Source organism: Natator depressus, chromosome 4 (assembly GCF_965152275.1).
Source record: "Natator depressus isolate rNatDep1 chromosome 4, rNatDep2.hap1, whole genome shotgun sequence".
Taxonomy (NCBI): Eukaryota; Metazoa; Chordata; order Testudines; family Cheloniidae; genus Natator; species Natator depressus.
In genome coordinates this window covers 134,691,023-134,703,869 of record NC_134237.1, presented here as the reverse complement: position 1 = coordinate 134,703,869, position 12,847 = coordinate 134,691,023, and the positions used below count along the sequence as shown (strand labels likewise).

Below are 12,847 nucleotides of genomic sequence, written 5' to 3'. Positions count from 1 at the left end.
GAGTGGCAGTTTTATTGGCTTTTAAATTATGTTGACAATGAGTCAGTGACAGATACTGTAGTTAGCAATTCACCCAACCTGAGAATTGCACTGAAGCAGGCATGCCAATGCTGCTTCGATCCAGCCACGCTGGTGGCTGACTTAAACTTGAATTATAAATAGCTTCCAAACGGCCAATAACAGAGCATCTCATTTAAAAAGGATCAGTTAGATCATTAATACCGAAGTCCCTTTGGTTTCGTTTTTTATTTCTCTTTTAACTTCCTGGGACTTTCCAGTGTTTCTTTCAAAAATTTAAAAATGGGTGAAAATCAGTGCAAAAAATGAACTTCACAGTTTTCCAGGTAAATAGTAGGGTCAGAAGTGGGGGACGAGGAGACAGAAAACAAAGCAACAAATAGGGAAAAGTAAGACTCTGTTGTTTATGAAACCATTCTCTCTAATCCTCACTGCAAAAATAAAACTTCCTTTTACAAACAGTTGTTAGTGACTTTTGCAGTTACATTTGATATAAGCTGCGTAGGCTCATGGTAGTTTTTGCAGCGTGTCTTCTCCTCCTCAGAGAGGAGGGGGTGCCCAGCACCCATGTGGGGAGCAGGTTGGGAGGAGACCAGTACTCCCCTCCCTGAGGCCTGGCCCTACAGCAGTGAGCAGTCTCGGCCAGCTGCCTGCCCATCTCAAGCCTGCATTGGATAGTTGCATCAGGCACCAACCGCAGTCACATTGCCCCATGCAGGCACGCTGTGCTGGTCCCTGGGAATCTGCGAGCCAGGAGCCAGATAATCTGGATAGAAATTAGAAAAATCCAAATACTAGATTTTTCAAAAGCAGGGAATTTTTCAGAGGTTTTTGCTAAAAACTGAAAATGAAGGGCCTTATTAATACCATGTTCATACTTGTTTCAGAGTAGCAGCCGTGTTAGTCTGTATCCACAAAAAGAAAAGGAGTACTTGTGGCACCTTAGAGACTAACAAATTTATTTGAGCATAAGCTTTCGTGAGCTACAGCTCACTTCATCGGATGCACTTGGTCACTCGCAGCCAGGCGAATATTTCTATAATATCCTTCAAAATGCTTTGTTCATGTCTCTGGTCAGATAACATAAGTCTATTATTAATATTCTGGTAGTATGCAGAAGCCCCAAATGAGATTAGTGCCCATTGTGCTGGGTGCTGTACAAAAGTGTGGTAAGAGACAGACCCTGCCTGGAAGAGCTGATCATCCAAAAGGAAAAGACAAAGGGTGGGGAAAAGGAAATATCACTATCCCCATTGTACAGCTGGGAAGATGAGGCACAGAAAGACTGACTTGTCCAAAGTCACACAAGGAGGATGTAAGGACCAGATCAGGGACTGTCACCAGAGGTCATGAGTCCCTCCCCAGTGCTTTAACCACAAGACCTTCCATCTTCCTGACTCTTAACATTAGGTTTCCAGGATGAATACTTACAAATACAAATTTGAAATTTACTTTCTGTAAATACGTTACAATGTTGACTTAAAATTCACTCTTTTGATGAGCATCCCAGCCAGTGTGTTCACTTCCCCCGATACTTGTGAAAGCGAACTTGCCAGGGAGATGAATTTGTATTTTTTAAACAAATATATGGATATTCTTAGTCACTGTACACTGAGCTTCTCTAGTTGTAAAATGGGTGTAAAGATAGTTTCTCCCTTCCCATCTTTTGTGCATGGCTTGTCTTCCAGGCTTAGACTGTAGCTCTGTGTACATCCTGTGCTTAACATAGCGGCCCTCCAATGCTGACTGAGACCTCTGGGCACTCACTGCAATAGACACCGTTAATAATAATAACCTACTAGTTAACCTCTTCAAAGCACTGCACAAACACTAAGTTCTAAGTCTGATTAATCAGGTCTTGCTGCCTTCTGCTCTGACTGAATTATACACATGACATAACAGAAGGCAACACTGCTCGGCCATTTTTGCTCTCTGAGGTACTTCAGTTGCTGTCTTTGGGGAATGTTGATCTATTTTTAAATTGCTTAAGGGCTAACGCTCTTCTTTTTGACAGCAAACGTCTCCAGGGAACATGCTGCGCACCGAGGAAAGAAAAGCAAAGTTGAAATGCACAGGAAACGTATTTAGCATGTGCGCACACACCCTCTTTATCTGCCCTGCCTGGGGTATCTTTCCCTGAATCATTATTGCCCTTGAGTTCGAGGCAATTTCCTTTAATGGAAAAATATAACATTCTACCTCTATAACTCAGTAAAGGGGAAGAGAACTGGAGAAAGAGGCTTAAAGGGGAGTTTATACTGGCACTATGGACAGAACAAATGGAGTGGCAAAGTAAATCAATGGTAGGGTGACTAATCTAATTGCCTTCTATGATGAGATAACTGGCTCTGTGGATGAAGGGAAAGCAGTGGACGTGTTATTCCTCGACTTTAGCAAAGCTTTTGACACGGTCTCCCACAGTATTCTTGTCAGCAAGTTAAAGAAGTATGGGCTGGATGGATGCACTACAACGTGGGTAGAAAGTTGGCTAGATTGTCGGGCTCAACGGGTAGTGATCAATGGCTCCATGTCTAGTTGACAGCCGGTATCTAGCGGAGTGCCCCAAGGGTCGGTCCTGGGACCGGTTTTGTTCAATATCTTCATTAATGATCTGGAGGATGGTGTGGATTGCACCCTCAGCAAGTTTGCGGATGACACTAAACTGGGAGGAGTGGTAGATACGCTGGAGGGTAGGGATAGGATACAGAGGGACCTAGACAAATTGGAGGATTGGGCCAAAAGAAGTCTGATGAGGTTCAACAAGGACAAGTGCAGAGTCCTGCACTTAGGACGGAAGAATCCAATGCACCGCTACAGACTAGGGACCGAATGGCTCGGCAGCAGTTCTGCAGAGAAGGACCTAGGGGTGACAGTGGACGAGAAGCTGGATATGAGTCAACAGTGTGCCCTTGTTGCCAAGAAGGCCAATGGCATTTTGGGGTGTATAAGTAGGGGCATTGCCAGCAGATCAAGGGACGTGATCGTTCCCCTCTATTCGACATTGGTGAGGCCTCATAGGAGTACTGTGTCCAGTTTTGGGCCCCGCACTACAAGAAGGATGTGGAGAAATTGGAGAGAGTCCAGGGAAGGGCAACAAAAATGATTAGGGGATTGGAACACATGAGTTATGAGGAGAGGCTGAGGGAACTGGGATTGTTTAGTCTACGGAAGAGAAGAATGAGGGGGGATTTGATAGCTGCTTTTAACTACCTGAAAGGTGGATCCAAAGAAGATGGATCTAGACTATTTTCAGTGATAGCAGATGACAGGACAAGGAGTAATGGTCTCAAGTTGCAGTGGGGGAGGTTTAGGTTGGATATTAGGAAAAACTTTTTCACTAGGAGGGTGGTGAAACACTGGAATGCGTTACCTAGGGAGGTGGTGGAATCCCCTTCCTTAGAAGTTTTTAAGGTCAGGCTTGACAAAGCCCTGGCTGGGATGATTTAGTTGGGATTGGTCCTGCTCTGGGCAGGGGGTTGGACTAGATGGCCTCCAGAGGTCCCTTCCAACTCTGTTATTCTATGATTCTATGAATCAGGAAGCTCTCTGGGCAGGTTATGTCACTGCACTACAGAAAAACCTGCTCCTGTTGAAGCCAGTAGCAAAGATGCCCTTGATTTTAAGGGGTGTGGGATTGAGTTGTTAGAAAAATGTATAATGAATTGTGTTAGTCTTATTTATTGAATAACATTCTATATATAGTATTATAAGAAGTTATGAAGAGGTTTTTAAGGCCTGGCTTGACAAAGCCCTGGCTGGGATGATTTAGTTGGGGATTGGTCTTGCTTTGAGCAGGGGATTAGACTATGTGACCTCCTGAGGTCCCTTCCAACCCTGATATTCTATGAAGGAATTTTTGCTTTCTGAATGTGTGTTTGTTGATGCGGCATTTCAGAACTTAGCTGAAACAGCTTCATGAAACCTGGTTTGTGTGTCTTTGTCAAATCTTTGGTCTGTGTAAGTAGCAAGGTAAAGCAGAGTGTCATGATGGAATTGTTAACTTCATGTGCCTCCCACCCCTTCCTAACCAAACCAACCAAAAAGTAAAAACCTAAGACCACAAGAAACAGACCAGTCAGATAAGAACTGGATAGAGCCAAAGGGGTGGACAGCAGCGAATAGTTGACAGAAGTAGACAGATAAATTGTTGTTTATCCTGCTAAAATGTATTGATTTAGGTTAGTTATTGTGATTTATGCATGGGAATGTTTTAATTAGGTAGGCAGACAGATGAGGTAACTTGGTAAACTGAGTCTGTGCAAAGAGGTGGAGAAGAAAAAAAGGAAAAACACAGCAGAAACCAGAGATTTGAAATGAGTCTTTCTTCTTCTCATCTTTCTTGCCTTATCTGGTTTTGTATAGCTATGGAATTCATAGCTGATAATAGCATCATCTTAAAACATACAGAATAAAGCTAAAATCAACTGTTTTTAAGCCCATCTTGTTTTTTACCCAACAGGGTCATAAGGTAGAAGATTATACAGGTCTTATGATTCACTCCTGCTCAGAACAAAGCAGTAAATACACAGTAACTGCCAGACTACAGGATACATTTCTGCACAGAGTATCTCCAAAGGAAATAAGCTCAAGCAGCTTTTGTTGTGGAGTATTAGGGTATGTCTACACTACCCGCCAGATTGGCTGGTAGCGATCGATCTATCGGGGATTTATTTATCACATCTAGTGTAGACGCGATAAATTGATCCCCGATCGCTCTGCCATCGACTCCTGTACTCCACCCGAGAGGCGGAAGCGGAGTCGACAGGGAAGCGGCGGCAGTCGACTCTGCTCCGTGAGGACGCGAGATAAGTTGACCTAAGATACGTCGACTTCAGCTACGCTATTCTTGTAGCTGAAGTTGCATATCTTAGGTCAATCCCCCCCTAGTGTAGACCAGGCCTTAGAAAACAACAGAAGGAAAATATATGTATTTCAGTGAAATTGGTATATTCCCACCCCTTCTCATATAGTCCAGGTGGAGAGACTAAAACCATTGATCTAGACAGGCATTTGTATCACTCATTTTTTCCATAGGGATCATGGATTCAAGAGACAGCTGGATTGTATGCCACTTACTCCAGCACTTATCTTTTGTCTTGCAAAACTGATCTACTAATTTACCTAGCACTGTTATGGAACTGGAGCAAAACAATGCACTAAGCCAAATTCTGCCCTGCAGTTAAATTCCACCAAAGCTATAGAATCCAGGGTTTCACTGATGTAACTGAGGGCAGCATCTGGCCCTTTGTTCTTAGAAGGTAACATACAAATGGAAATCAGCTGAAATTAAAAAGCTTTTCCTAGACATGTACTATAGAGGCAGCTGGTAGTGTCTGTAGTGCGAGGCCATGATCAAGTGTCTTGATGTTTTTGGTCTTTTGACCTCGAGATGAAAACCTTGTGTGTGTCTCTTGGACTGTGAAGTAAAAATATTATCTAAGTTATAATGTTCAGCCACTAGAGTGTGACATGTGTAACATACCTTACTTCAGCTCTTAACAGCCATTCCTGGCTGTGCATTAAAGTGTCTTAAAGTGGGGACATCTCTGGTGTATCTCTCTGGGAAGGAAGCTCTGTAGCCATTCCATATGTGGTACAGAAGTGTGACCTGCTAGTAGCAACCCTGCAATCTACTGTGTACTAGGTGTCCACGACATCGTATCAGAAATAAACTAGTGCCAGAGAAGAACAGAAACAGAAGGAAAACAGCAAGAAAAGTTGGCAGGATTGATTTCATCAATGTGTCACTCTTCAGTGCCCCAGCAAACTTCAGTTTACACACCTTCAGAATGGATAGAATGGAAGCAATATTTTGCAAGATTTCACATTGCTACAAAACTCCACCAAGAAACCGGAGATATTCAGGTATCATTTTTAATTTATGCTATGGGGAAGCAAGCAGAGTTTATCTTTCAATCTTTTATCTTTAATGAAGACTGTTGCAAAGATGACTTTGAAAGAGTTTGGGTTATGTTTGATGCATGCTTTATACCTCAGAAATGTAGTTTATGAAAGCATATTTTCACCAGATAATTCAGGAACCAAGAGAAAATGCTGAATCTTTCATAATAGCTTTGCATGCACTGGCTGCAAATTGTGATTTTTTGGGGGGACTGCAAAACATGAAAATATCAGTGACAGGCTGGTTTTGAGTTAACAGGCAAGAACCTCTAACAGCAACTATAATTAATGACAGACCTAAATCCACCCACAGCTTTTCAGATAGCAAAGCAGTCTGAACTAGTCAAACAGCAGAACCAAAGGCAGGAGCAACTTGAAAACCTGAAACTAGTTTAGAAGCTATAAACAGACATATGAGCGCTAAAAATCATGAGCCTCAAGGCTTTTACGGTATGCGGATATTTCAGGCAAACTACACAGCCTTTCAGAATAAATATACAAGATGTGATAAAAATTCATAGCCCAACAGATGTATGTTTAGCCAAAGGCACGAGGTGTAATAAATGCACAGAATATGGAATATTTTGCACCTATTTGGTATACCAAACCAGGCAGGGAGTTGAGTAATGTTACAGACAATCAAGAGCCATTGTTGCTGGGATTTATCACGTGAGATGACACAGTGCCTGCCTGGCGAGTGAAACTGAATATTCACAGAAATACTATTGACTTTAAAATAGACTCATGAGCAGATGTCACAGTCCTCTCAGAAGGGACCTTCAACCTCTCCCAGAGCTGAAATCACCTGACATAGCCTTGCCTAACCCTACAGGTATTTTGAACGGCATGGGCCAGTTCACCATAGAAACAACTTACATGCTGCATGCAAAGAGGAGAAACTTAATAGGGATGACAGTTCAAGCGAGAGGAGGGAAGCAGTGGTTTAAATTTACTTTTACATTTAGGATTTGTTGGGGACGGCAGGGGCAAGTCCTGTGAGTACTTGCCCTGAAAGAAGGGTGATCCTTAAGAAGTCATGGAGCCTGGGAAGAATACAGGCACACAGTGGTCCCAGAAAGGTCTGTGGGAACAGCCTGTGGACAGGCTGAGGAGGCAGAAACCCAGGGTGCAAGCAGGAGGCCTGAATATGCAGACCTGAACTGCTCACAACAAAGGAACTGGAGTGGAACCCAGAGAAGAGGGAAAGCCTGGATTTCCCTACCAGCCACTGGAAAAGGTGATGCAAAGACCACGGACACCAGGGGTGGAAGAAGTCTGGACTTGATCAAAGATGCAACGTGAGGCTATTGGACTTCTGTCTTGTTGGAATCTCTCTTGCCCCAGAAGTGGAGGGACTAAAAGTGGCTTGGCCAGAGGGCTGAGTCGAAGGAGGAAGCTGATAACCGCAGGGCTGGAGCATTGGTCATCGGGGGGGCATTAGATGAGGAGAGCCTGTTACACTGTGCCCAGCTATGAGGAGGCACGCCAGCAGTGAGTCCACTCTGACACCTGTCCTCCATTTCGAATCTCTTTTCGCAGACAAACACTGCGCCTGGTGCAGGGACCAGCAATAAGCACATAAGGAACGAAGAAGGTCTGCACAAAATACTGCTGCCAAAATAATTTTTCTCACCTGCTACTATGACTGTCTTCACGGCTTTTTTGAAGTCCTTCAGTGGCTCCATATTACTCTGCATATTAAGTTCAACCTTTTTTGTCCATACCTTTATAATGATACCTTGCAGTACCGTAATCATCCATTAGATGTCTCTGTGTGCTGCATAGAGTTCCAGACAACCTGTGGTCCCTGGTAAACAAGGGAGACAAAGCTGGAGTTCAAGTTGTGTGGAAGCCTGTTTGTAGATATAATTAGTTTCCTTAATAAATGCCTTCTGTTTTAAGATGGACTGTGATTCCACATATCAAGATAGCCTTTAAGATTGTACACTCCTTAGCTCCCTTTGACATTTCTTGGTCTGTTTTCCCCCTTCATCTCTTCTACTCTGCTAATGAGATATTACTACATCTGGCAGATATTACTAACCTCCATTTTAATCTGTTTATTTGAGTATCCTTTATAGCTCTGAGAGTTTTGTTTTTTACTGTCCACTTGTGTCTGCAAAGAAGAAGTGGGTAAGAGGGTTTAAAAGATATTTTTGTACCCAAATCTACTGCTGTTTGTTGACCTGAATATCTCCAGAATTTTTGATGAGTTGAGTCAGGCATATTGATTTCTCTAGTTCCTTTTGTCAATGCTTCTCTTCTTAATAGGCAATGAGTCAGCTACTTGTTTACATGAGCAGAATGTATTGTGGCAGGGCTGGGGGGTGCAGGGAATCATGGAAACCATGTTTAAATTGAGCAATGCAGAGCATTTAGCATTAAGGTTGTTGCATCACTTTAAGAATCTTGAGACTGTTGAAATAGCTTCCATCCACTGTCCTACAGGGAAATACAAACATTAACCATTTTATTGCTGCCTCACACCCAGGTACAGGGGACAGGAAGAAAGGGAGAAACAGCTCTTCACTGCTGCTCCAGGGCTGCTGCAAAGATCCTTGCTACATTCTGCTGCCACAGAGTCCTTCAAAGAAAACGTAATTGCCCCAGGTGACTGTGGGATTCAAGTGCTGCTGAGACCAGTGCCTCATCGGGGTGTCAGGGAAAGTTGTGCTGAACGAAGCGTGGTCTTTTTTGGTAAGGTGTAGAAGTGAAGTCCTGCTCACTTGAGATCATTAAATAATATCCCGGGCACCAGTTCATGAGAGTGGAGGTGTTAAGCCCAGTGCTCCAGACCATTTTTAACATTCTCTGTAACCAAATTCACCCGGCAGTGTTAGTTACATAAGGAGTTCATCTTCACTGCCTGACCTAAATGATTGTGTACTCTTCCTGTGCAGTTAAATGCCTGTTCTGTTTCACCCCAGAGGTGGCTGCATTTCAGCAGCAAAGACAATGATAGATATCTGTGTGTCAGTTTTTACAGTATCTCATGAGACTTTGGGATGAAAGCTGCTATATAAATGCAAGCTATAATAACTAAACCCTGCAGAAAATGTGCTTTGAGAGTGTTTTTCTTGTATAATACCAGGAGTAGAAAGGGCATTGCTAGCCCTCTGGTTACATTTTATATTGTTCAAAATTCAAAATACCCAAGTTCCTCTCCAAAGGTAAAATTCCCTGGGAAGGATGGCAAAGGGGAGTTGAGAGATTTAAGTGGTGCTAGGCCTTTTGAAATGGCTTTCTGCACAGGGAAAGATTTCACCCTAAGCTGTTATGTGCTTAAGATCACTTTCTCATCATATTTACAGATGAAAAATTAAGCAATTAAAATAGGTGCAGTTATGGCTTCTGCGTGTCTTCTGTTTTCTTCGGGAAACTGCCTGCCACTATTGCCAGAAGCTAAGGCAGAGCAGAAATAACTTACTCAGTGGGAACCCCTCCTCCCCAGAAGTCAGCCTTGTGAGGAGTTGCCTAGAGGAGGCACAAATTTACAATGGGAGCCACGATGCACTTCAAACAAATTGATCTTTTTAAATGGCTGGGGGAATAAAATTGCTAATTCATCCAGAACTCCAGAGAGGTTCATCATTCCAGAGAAGTAGGGGTGCAGGGAGTGATGCAGCACCCCCAGGTTTTATGGGGGCCACTGGTCCCCAGGGTCTTGGGGGCTGGCTCTGAACCCAGCCTGCTCCCGGCCTTCCACCTGGCCTTCCGCCCCCTGCCCTGGGCTCTGGTCCCAGCCACCGGCCCTGCTACCCAGCCGCTGGGTCCATGCCTCGCACTCCACTCCCCGTCCCAGCTGCCAGCCCCACTCCCCAGCCGCTGGGTCCACACGCCGCACTCTGCTCCCCAACCCCGCACCTGGGGCTCGGATCCCAGCCACTGGCCCTATGCCCAGGGCCCCACTCCTGGCCCCGCGCCTGGGCTCTGCTCCTGGAGCCCTGGCAGGCGGCCCTGCTCCCCAGCCACTGGCCCCACTCCCGGTCATGGGGCTCTGCTCCTGGCTCTGCATGTGGGGATCCAGCTGCTGGCTCCTGCCCAGGGCTCCACTCTTGGCCCCACACTCGCCCCCAGCTGAGACCACATCCTTAGCCTCCTTACCCCTGTTCAGGTCCCCCTCTCCTGGAGACACAGCCCTGCTCCCAGCCTCAGCTAGGGCTTGGGCGTGGACAGGGGTAAGGGGGCTGGCTTTCAGCACCCCCAGTACTAAAAATGCTCGAGTGCCACTGCATCATTCACCCATGTCAGAGTGATGATAAAGATCATAGGCTTTGCAGGCTTACCATGCAGAGCTGCGGACCAAAATTGCCTGCGGTCTGCTTCTTGGCAGATCTGTCTGACCATCTACTGCTGTCACCACCATGCTGTCCGAGCCCCTTATGCCATGCATAAAGTATGTCAGACACTAGCACCTCCCACTGCATCTCTGCTACCAGGAATGTGTTAATTCATGGGAAAAAAAACAAACAAAAGTACATGTGCAAACCTTGGAGCGCAGTTCTGGAATGGCTTAAAAGAAAAGCTCATTGGCTCAGTCAGAATAATATCTCCTGCTACAGTGGGCTTTTGAACAGGGGTGGAGCGTGGGTGTTCAGTGCACCAGGCCCCACATGAACCTGATGACTAAGAGCTGCCGAGAAAACGGCCTGCCTTTAAGGTGTCTGTGAGCGGCCAGGCTAGCTGCCTGATGAACTCTGAGGAAAGGCGCCTAAAACGGAGACTTTGGCAGGTGAAGGAAATGAACAGCAATATCCATGTCTATTCTTTTGTACGAGACTGTGAACTTCTTCTGGCCAAGTCTGCATGACTCTGTATGACCCGCTGGTAGACTATGAGGAGCTGAAACACCTTATCAGAAATGTCTTCTGACTTCTTCTTAATAGCGTTCATTGTTCTTACAGTACAGCCTGAGCACTGGACAGACACATCGCAAAGGAGACAGCTCAGGCCCCAGAGAGCTCACTGTCCGGGTGTCAGACAGAGATGCTGCAAGCAGACAAAACAGACAAAGGCAGTAGAGGATGAAACAAGCTTCGCAGAGAAGTGGAAGGCTTGGCTCATGGCTGGCCTAGCAATGCTTGACAAGCAAGACTGGTAGGCACTATGGCAGAGGAAACACCATGCCTCTTGACTTCTACTCTCTCAGAAACCATGCCCACAGGGAAAGAGGTCCTGTTCTATACAGGATTTTACACTGTCCTCCTCACCATGTGACACTAGGAGCCCCTCAACGCCAAGTGGCAGAGGGCCCAGAGTTACACTGTAACTCTAATTGGGCCTGACACGCTCAACACACTGTTGTCAGAATATTTAGCTCGACAGTGCCTTAAGGTGGTATAAAAACTGGGGACATGCTCGTCATGAATATCATTGCATGATGTATGTATGGGCTGAACGTAAAGAGTTATGTGCGTGTGCTTGAAATGTTCTTAAAAAGGTGTTGGGGGAGCTGTGACGCTCTGTACCTCGGGGGAACACCCTGCACCCCCATGTTCATCTTTATAAAATGATTGTGTGGTAGCCAATGCAAAGTTTTTCATGTTGGGTGTCTTCAGAAGGCTCATGATGCACTGAGCATGGTTGTTATAGTAACTGCTACAGTAATGTTCTAGGTTATAATTTCATGTATGTAGTTACGAGGCTGAAAATGTATCCTCATGGCTTAAAGCAAGCCCAGACAAAAACTCTCCAGAAGCAGAGGGGCAATTCACACCTCATCAGGGCAGGTATGGGACAAACCCAGCCCAGCCTCACAGGAACAAAGGGCGCTGGCGTAGGCAGCAACAAAAGAATCTGTTAGACTCTCGAGGGAGTCACCCCCCCCTTCCTTTGGGCAGTTTGGGACTGCGATGAGGTAATACTCACCTGACTCTGGAAGGGGGAGGGGGCAAAGCCAAGAGGGAAGAAAGGACATGATAAAAGGGAGAGACTTTTGCCATGCTCGCTCTCTCTCCCACCTACATCTACAGACACCACCAAGCAACTGAAGCGCCGATCAAAGGGGAGAGCCTGGCTGAAGAGCAAACAGCCAACCTGTGGTGAGAAACATCTAAGTTTGTAAGGGCATTGAAAGTGTTAAGATCAGCTTAGAATGCGTTTTTCTTTCATTTCATTTGACCAAATCTGACATATGTTTTGATTTATAATCACTTAAAATCTGTTTGTTTATTCTACCTGAAGCAGTGCGTTTGGTTTGAAGTGTGTCAGAGAATTCCCTTGGGATAACAAGCCTGGTACATATCAATGTCTTTGTTAAACTGATGAATTTATATAAGCTTGCAGCGTCCAGCTGGCATAACTGGACACTGCAAGACGGAGGTTCCTAGGGTTGTTTCTGGGACCGGAGATATTGACTAGCGTCATTCAGTTGCAAGTAGCTGGGAGCAGCTTACATGCCAGAGGCTGTGCGTGAACAAGCCAGGAGTGGGGGTTCTAGCAGATCACTGGTCCAGATAACACCAGGGGGGGAACGTCACGGGGCATTGAATAAAACAATCCTGCCCCAGACACAGGAATATGGATTTACCTGTCTGGCTGGCTTGATTACAGGCAGAGAACAATGAAAATACATTTACACACAAAGTAAACAAAGAAATTAAGCTAACAAGTAGCAGAGGAAACAGCTCGTTAAGCACAATGGGAGACACACTGAAATCTGAACCCTCAGGTCTTCCTGGCTCTTGAGGCAAAGACAATGGACTGTGGGAAATATAAGGGAAGCAAAAAAGATATTCTAGTTATCTATTGCTTAGGGGCTAAAGGGGGCAGCACCCTCTGATTCTGGGAACGTTGGATCCTCTGACAAGAAGAGCTAGAGATGCTGGTAGTTTGATGCAAGGGAGAACACTGGTTAGGCCAAGACTGTCTTGGCCAAAGTTTAACTTTTAGTCAGTAGGAAGCATATTGTTTTTGTTGTATTTGTAAC

The 12,847-nt window shown here is 45.2% G+C and overlaps 1 long non-coding RNA gene across 1 annotated transcript in view; it reads left to right on the top strand.

Annotated features, from left to right (window-relative positions):
* LOC141986892 (uncharacterized) overlaps positions 1 to 12,816 on the top strand; it is an 80,391-nt gene extending 67,575 nt beyond the window's left edge. The window contains exons 2-3 of the long non-coding RNA XR_012639387.1: positions 8,411 to 8,616; positions 10,824 to 12,816. This is a non-coding gene — a long non-coding RNA (uncharacterized LOC141986892). The remainder of the gene's footprint in view (positions 1 to 8,410; positions 8,617 to 10,823) is intronic.
* The last annotated feature ends 31 nt before the right edge of the window (positions 12,817 to 12,847 follow it).